Source organism: Elaeis guineensis, chromosome 8, assembly GCF_000442705.2.
Source record: "Elaeis guineensis isolate ETL-2024a chromosome 8, EG11, whole genome shotgun sequence".
Classification (NCBI taxonomy): Eukaryota; Viridiplantae; Streptophyta; class Magnoliopsida; order Arecales; family Arecaceae; genus Elaeis; species Elaeis guineensis.
In genome coordinates, this window is record NC_026000.2 from 90,162,633 (window position 1) to 90,170,573 (window position 7,941).

Sequence of the window (7,941 nt, forward strand, 5' to 3'; positions counted from 1 at the left end):
TTCAATGACCTTCCCACTTCTCAGAGTCATGATTGATTTGGCATGTTCAGAAAAAGCTTCTGGGGTATTAGAACTCTCAATCACAAATTGCCCTCTTGGGTTGCTCTCTGGTTGGCTAGGTAATTTTCCTCCTTCCCTCCTACTGAATGCAGTTGCTAGTTGACCTATTTGGGTCTCTAGCTTAGCAATGGATTGTGTGTGGGAGTTAAGGGTCTGAGTGTTGACTTCTAATCTTTCTAGTGCTTTCAGGACTTTTTCCTCAAAAGCTGAACTGTGACCAGTAGTAGACGGTTGAGGAACATTTTGAAATTGCTGGTATGGTCCATACCTATATGTTGGATCCTGATATTGAGGTCGAGATGTGGCAGGACCAACCACTGGTTGTGGTCTCCAGGAAAAATTTGGATGGTTTCTCCAGCCGGGGTTATAAGTGTTCGAATATGGATCGTTTCCTGGTCTGCGAGCTTGTTGGACTTGCTGAACCTGCTCGTGCACAAACTCAGGAAATTGGGGTGCGGCTGGGCATTCACTAACAAAATGGTTTGGACTTGCACACAATGCACAAACTTCTTGGATTGGATTAGGTGGAATCGGAGATTGTCCAGTGTTTAGAAGACGATCTAATTTTTGGGACAGTTCATCTACCTTTTGATGGATATCTATGGCATTTCCTACTTCATATATTCCACCTCTTTTTGAGTTTAACATGGGTTTATCTCTAATAGAGGCAGACATATGATGTAATGAATTTTCACTTAAAATTTCAAACAGTTGCCATGCCTCATCCTCACTTTTCAGCATAAATGTCCCACCGCATGATGCATCGACCATTTGTCGATGTCTTTCAGAGAGCCCATCATAAAAACATTGGATTAACTGCCACTTGGGTACAGCATGGTGGGGACATTTTCTAATAAGGTCTTTTAATCTCTCCCGTGTTTCATGAAACATTTCTCCATCTAATTGGGAAAAACTAGTTATGGCTTTCCTTATTTGATTAGTTTTTCCTATGGGAAAATATTTCTTGAGAAACTCTCCTTGCAGCTGGTCCCAGGTTGATATAGTCATGGAATCCAAAGTATGTAGCCAGTATTTGGCTTTGTCCTTAAGTGAAAAAGGGAATAATTTCAACCTAAGAGCATCATCGGAGAAGTTGTGAATTTTGACAGTTGAGCATATCTCAAGAAATTCTTCAAGATGTTTATAAGGGTCTTCATTACTAAGTCCATAAAATGAAGGTAACATTTGGATTATACTGGACTTAATTTCATATTGAGTGGCCTCCACAGGGGGTACTTGAATACAAGGAGAGTAGGTATATGTGGAAGGAGTAAAGTACTCCTTCAATTGCTTGGGTGGATCATTCTCCTGATTTCGGTCCATCTTTTTATGTCTGTTGGCTCTAAAGGTTCTTTCTATTTCGGGATCAAAAGGTTGGATTTCTGGTCGTAACGATCTACGGCCAAGCATACACCTTACAATTATACTGTAGAGCACACACAGAAATATTTTTTTTTTTTTTTATAATATATATTTTTATAATAAAGTGAGAAAAGAATGAAGAAAATCTAAAGAGAAGAACCTAAGAATCTTAAATCTATGAAAAGGGAGAAATTAATTAATGTTTAGATGTTAATTGCAATCAACTTAAACAATCATAGACTCTCTATCCTAAGGTTAACTTAGATCTAGACAGCTCCTAACTTTCAAGATTGCTTTTGAGCACTCCAAGCTCAAGACTGACTAACTGACTCGGCCAGGTAAGCGTAAGATGTGGGAGGTTCCCTGCTCGTTGCTTTCCTTAGACACCAACTAAGTTGGCCAGGTCAGTCAACGGAACCAATTGAAAACCACTTTCTTTAACCACTTGCCTTAGACACCGAGCAATTAACCAATCCGCACTCGGTTAAACTCTAGAGCTTTCTTATCCTATTGAGCTCGAAATTCCTAGGGTTGACGTCTAGTTGATTTTAAATTAAGGTCTAGGTTATGCAAATGCAAGGGAGTGATTTGTGGGCCAAGGAAGGGTGATCAAATCCCCACCTTATCTGGTTAATGGGTTATTGCCCTTAAGATCAATTATGGAGATGCAATGCAAGGAAACAAGGTGTCCAATCAGGTTAGAAATTTTTATATTTGAGGTTACGCTATTTTAGTTAAGTGTTATGAAATGTCAGTGGGTTTTTTTTTTTTTATATATAATTTTATCTTTTTATATATATATATATATATTTTTTTTAATTATTTTTTTTTTTTTTTGCAAGAAAATAAATTTAAGTGATTAAGTCTAAAAAGCAATAAATTACTGGGCTATGAAAAGTAGCAAATTATTCTAAGCAGCAAAATTCTAAATAGTAAATTAGTTATGCAAGGTAATTCTGTAATTATGCAAATAAGATTATTTAGCTAGAAAGCACTGAAAAAAAAAATTTAAAACGAGAAATAAAAACTGAAAATTTTTTTTTTTTTAATTCAACCGTGCCAAGATCCCCGGCAACGGCGCCAAAATTTGATGCGTAGTCGTTGATAGCACCAAAAATAACTCTACTCACTACGTAGGTAGGATGAGTCGAGATCGTATCCTCAGGGACCTTGGGCTAAGTTGAAATTGCAAGGTAAAAGAAAGAAGCGTTGTTTTTGATTTAGAAAATAAATTATCGTAAAATTGAGGTAATTAAAAAATAAAGAGCTCGGGAGTTTTGAATTAATTTGCACTAGCAGAGTTGTATTTCTTTTTTAACTAAATAGATGTGATTAATCTTAGGAAAAATACCTGTCTTTCCTCGGCACGCTCCGTACCCGTAGATCACGGCGCGTCTCCGGAAAGACTAGGTACACAACTCTTCTTTCCTCGGCACGCCCCTATCCGTAGATCACGACGCGTCTCCGAAAAGTAAAAGTTGTTCCTAATATTAATCTAACAAGAAAGCATAAATAAAAGCATATGATAGGGAGCAAATAAAGAACTCATGACAATTTAAATAAAAAGCATAATCTTTATTGCATATAAAGAAATACAGAAAAGTTTAGAACAATAAACCATCTCTGTGTCGTTACAAAATTTTTTCTCCACACCCGAGACTGCTAGCCTAGCTGCTCATGAAGTAGTCCCTTTCTATTCCTCTATGCAAGGCTCTAGAAGAATTTCTGGGCTCCTCCTCCAATGAGAGTACAAAAGTCTTTTTATAGGTGTTAGGAGGGAGGAGTTTTACATGATTTTTCGATGTGGGACAAAAAAAATACAAATCTTTCAAAACATTTCTAAATATTATTTTTTTCCTTATTTTGAACTTGTCTGCAGTGCGCCCACACCCGCGAGATGCTGCACCCGTGCCCGCATCAGCGCCCGTCCCGCATCCGCGCCCGTCCCCGCGCGTCCACGCCCGTCCCCGCGCGTCCACGCCGCGTCCCGCGCATCCACGCCGCGTCCCGCGCGCGGGTGTTCACGCGCCAAAGAATTTACGCGCGCCAAAGCATTTGAATCACGTGAAACCGCCCAGATCAAATTCACGTGAATCCCTTTTTCTTATATTCCAAAAAGAAACAAAAGTTCCATCATAATGACATCTATATCCTTTTTGGATTCCTTGCATAGTATCTTCATTTTCTATAATACCGGATGCGTCTTTCTTTTATTTTAATTTTATTTTAAGTCCAATTTTCTTCAAACTTGAGTCTTTTTGATCTATGAATCGGACTCTTTGTATCGGCGATCACCTTTCCTGTAAAACATAGAAAGAAACATCAAATTCTTAATAAATAAGATAAATTAAATATAATTTTTTAATTTAAAATACTTAAATTAAGTGTTTATCAATAAAGAAGAAGAGAGAGAGGCTTTGAGGCATGGAGGAGAAAAAAGAGAGGGAGGGGGTGACAGCCTAAGTGCAGGGGAGGCTTCTTTGGACCATGAGATTCTCACGACCCCTTAGGGCTTGGCCACTTATTTATAGGTTCAAAATCCTAGGGTGATGCACCAAGCATTCATGGAAAATAATCTCCTTGAAAGAGTCCCTAATGGCTAGGATTTTTAGAGGGAGAATTCTAATGCAGCCGCCCCATATAATTGAGCCAAAAATTCCTTCTTTGGCTTGGGCGGCTAAGGTTTTAGAAACCCTAATACTGCCGCCCCATACTTTCTCCATTTGCCCTTTTATTGGTGCCTAGGGTTTTATGTAAAAAACCCTAGGGTGTGGACCTAGTTGACTAGTCAAAGATCAAGTCAAAATAGGTTATTTTGGCTAGGAACAAATGTTATACACTTGATGCATCCAAACTCATTTGGGTGCATCTATCCTAAGCCCAAATTGATCCAAGCCTTTGACCCAAATTCAATTGAACCAAATTCCTATTTGATTCAACTTGAATTTAGCCATAATTAATTTGATTCAATCAAACTAAGACATGCAATATTTGCACATTAGTCCTCCTCGAACTTGCTAACCTTTAGCAATTAAGTCCTTGCTACTTGTAACAATTATAAGTTAGTCCAATTATCAATCACATTGATAATTTGGATTCCAACCATCTGATCAGTCTCAAATTTCTTATGTGTGTGACTTCATAGGTTCTATTCTATCTGATAGTGAGTTATATTATGATCTCCATCATAACATCATTGAAACTCCTTTCAATAGATTGGAATACTTTCAATTCTTTTTCAATCAAGAATCATGTGATCATCTATCTGATTCTTTATGGGCCCCACAATCCACCAGTGATACATAGCAGCATATCATGGCAGACCAGCAAATGGAATGGAATGAACCTTTGATAAAGTTTGTTGAAAATGGATGGTATCATGCATGTAGTTTTAAAAATTTTATTTAGCAGCGAAAACAAACATAGATTAAAACTTTTTTAATCTAAGCATGCATTAGATCTGATCTACTAAACCACCTAAAAGGATCTATCACATAAGCATGGATCATCTATTTGAAATTTGGTTTTAATAACATTATCAAAGAGGAGATCAGATTTTTGTACCTTATCATAGGTCAATCTACACTACAGTCGATGATCATGGTGTCTAGATTTTTTGAGCTACACAAGTATCCAATCTCTACAGGTATCCACATGAGGCCTTGATCTGATCAGAGACTTCTTGATCTCCTTAGGGTACTAGCTCCTTTGCAAGGATCACTTCTTGATGATTGAATAGGATCCTTCTTTATTTCTTTTAGACCCTCTTATACAAAAAGAATCCAGACTATTAGCGATGGCTATTTGCCTTCGCTAATAGTCCACCAACCGTCGCTAATAACATTGCCATCGCTAATTCCATCATAACAGTCAATCTAAAAAAAATTTATCACTAAATATCCTTATTAGTGATGACATTAGCGATGCAAGAACTACATCGCTAATTATTTATTAATTTTTAAATTATTTTTTTTTAAAAAATTAAAAAAATATTAGTGATGGTATTTTCATGGCAAATGCCATCGCTAATAATTATTAACGATAAACAATGCCATTGCTAATATCACCTTTAATTTTTTTAAAATTTTTAAATTAAATATTTTTTAAAAAAAATATTAGAGATGATGATATCATCACTTATGTCATCGCTAATAAGCATTAGCGATAATATTTTTCATTGTAAATATCGTTGCTTATAATTAATTTTATTTTTTTAAAAAAATTAATAAAAAAATTTTAAAAATCTATTTTAATAAATCATAATGAATTATGGTTTCTAATACCTATTATAATTAAAATCCAAAGATAATTTGACAATAAAAAATAAAAATTAATTATACTATATTAAAAATATAAATTATATAATTTTTTTTACAATCAGTATCAAAAAAATATAATATATAAAAAAGAACCAAATTTGATTCTCATCATCGTCTGCCTCCTCCTTCTCTGGCTCCTCTTTAGTAGCTGGTGGATGAGAGTCGGATGTTTCTCCATCCTATAACAAAAAAATAAAATAATATTAGTAAGTTTCGATATGGAGATGTATCTTTTGATACAAAGATGTATCTTTTGATATACTCATTCGATTCTTGAATAAATTATTTCTACACATTCTATTCGATGATACGCAACTATATACACTCCCGAGCCATCGATTAGATAGTCAAAATGAATTTTTAGCCTCTAGATCTCCTTTCTGAACTCAAACCTAAATATATGAAGTTTCTAAATATAAAAATTTAAAATAAGTAAAAGGGTTTAGTAATATAATTATCTAATGTGATGGCTGGGATGATGAGTCTAGTTGACCGTGCAGCTGTCATCTTAGAGAAGCTCCATGATCATATCGCAGATAGCATCCAGGAGGCTCTGAGGTCACTGGCTTAGAAGCCTTTGCACGACCTCCTTAATATGTGCATCACTCCAGGTCTAGGACGTCAAGGCTTGTGAGGATGTCGAAGGATATTGAGCCAGTGGAGGGTCAAAACTATGGTTAAATCCTATGATCTGACTCCTACTCATCCCCTTGATAGCGTTGAGCCATCTCTTAGGGTCAAGGGGGGCTAAGAAGATTTGTCATCGCTGTACGTCTCAGTAATGTACTCCGCATAACGCATCTATACAGTTTAGAAATATATTAGTTCTAATATAAAAGTTAGATCTTGTAACAACTTAATTTGTCAATAAAATTTGAAGTTCTTATCATGATCTATCATGACGTAGAATCTAAATAGTCACCAGTTCTCCTAGACTGGTGTGTGGCCTCCCACAATTACAACTGGTTTGATGGATGATTCAGTTGCTGTATCTATAATAAGTAAATAATAAAATTAAATTAATTAAAGCATACATATAAGAGTTTTTACAGTTCTAGTGAAGAGTTTTGGTATAAATTTTTTATCAGTCTGTTAGCCACATCATATGTGTCGACCAAGTAGCCAGTGTGCTTGTTTGGATCCTACTGGGTGGTCTGATTCTGTTGGGCCCTCTACCACCTATCAGAGTACTCCTCGCTGCTCCACTAATTGCAGAGGGCTTGCCATATGTCTGCCCACATCCAGTGATCTGTGAAGGACCTTCAATCTGATTGTGAATGGAAATCGATGTGCTGCATGGTGGACTACCTGAGGCTGTAGAGGCCATCTCGGAACCTCTGTGTAGCTATCTCCTCGAAGGTCTAACAGCCAACTTCTTTATCCTGGGAGTCTCAAATCAGTAGTACTCCTACAAAATAGAAGCAAGCGTGTATTAATATGTAATTAAAATATTAATATATCTAAAAATTAAAAATTAAACTAGTTTTGACTTACTAGAAATATCTCCCAGATTGCATCACAAGCTGCCGATGGCCAACTCGAGAACTCATTCTCCAATCCCGACATCAATTAGTGTATGATTATGGTAGTGACATGAGATGTAGAAGGTTATCTAAATATACTAAAAAATTATTTGAAGAATAAATATTAACCCTAAAATTATTAAACTCTAAACATATTAATTAAGCATGTAGTACTTATGAGGGGCTCTGGATATGGATGATCTCTCTATCCTTCGATCGGGTCAAAGATATCGTGAGCTGGATGGGTCCTCAACCATGATGCTGTGTCTGAGAGCTGGCGGTTACTATTGTATGCGATTGTGGGGTCACTAGTGATCTCCTATCCTCCAAACCTGAATGCAAAACACTTAATATAAAAAATATTATATTAGTTAACAAATGATAAAATAACATAACTGAAAATATATAAATTAAGTGTTAGAGTTTACCGTCTGATGAAAGAGGTGCAGAACCATGCGAGCTGGCCATGTGATCGCTCTCTCCTTGAGAGCTCTATCTTCGGCTGGTGCAGCTCCAGCCTCTAAAAGACATGATGTATGCTCTTTGAAAATAAAAATAAATAGATTCACCAAATTAATTATATAATTATGGATGGTAATGCAAGATTTAAAATTATGCAAGATAAATAATTAAAATGTTTCAAGAATTATATACTTAGGTCTACTCATCGGCCTCTT

General features: G+C 36.0%; 1 non-coding gene across 1 annotated transcript; it reads left to right on the forward strand.

The window, feature by feature from the left end:
• Window positions 1–890: 890 nt before the first annotated feature.
• LOC140851321 (small nucleolar RNA R71) lies at window positions 891–996 on the forward strand. The gene has a single exon (XR_012134072.1). It is a non-coding gene; the product is annotated as a small nucleolar RNA R71 (small nucleolar RNA).
• The last annotated feature ends 6,945 nt before the right edge of the window (window positions 997–7,941 follow it).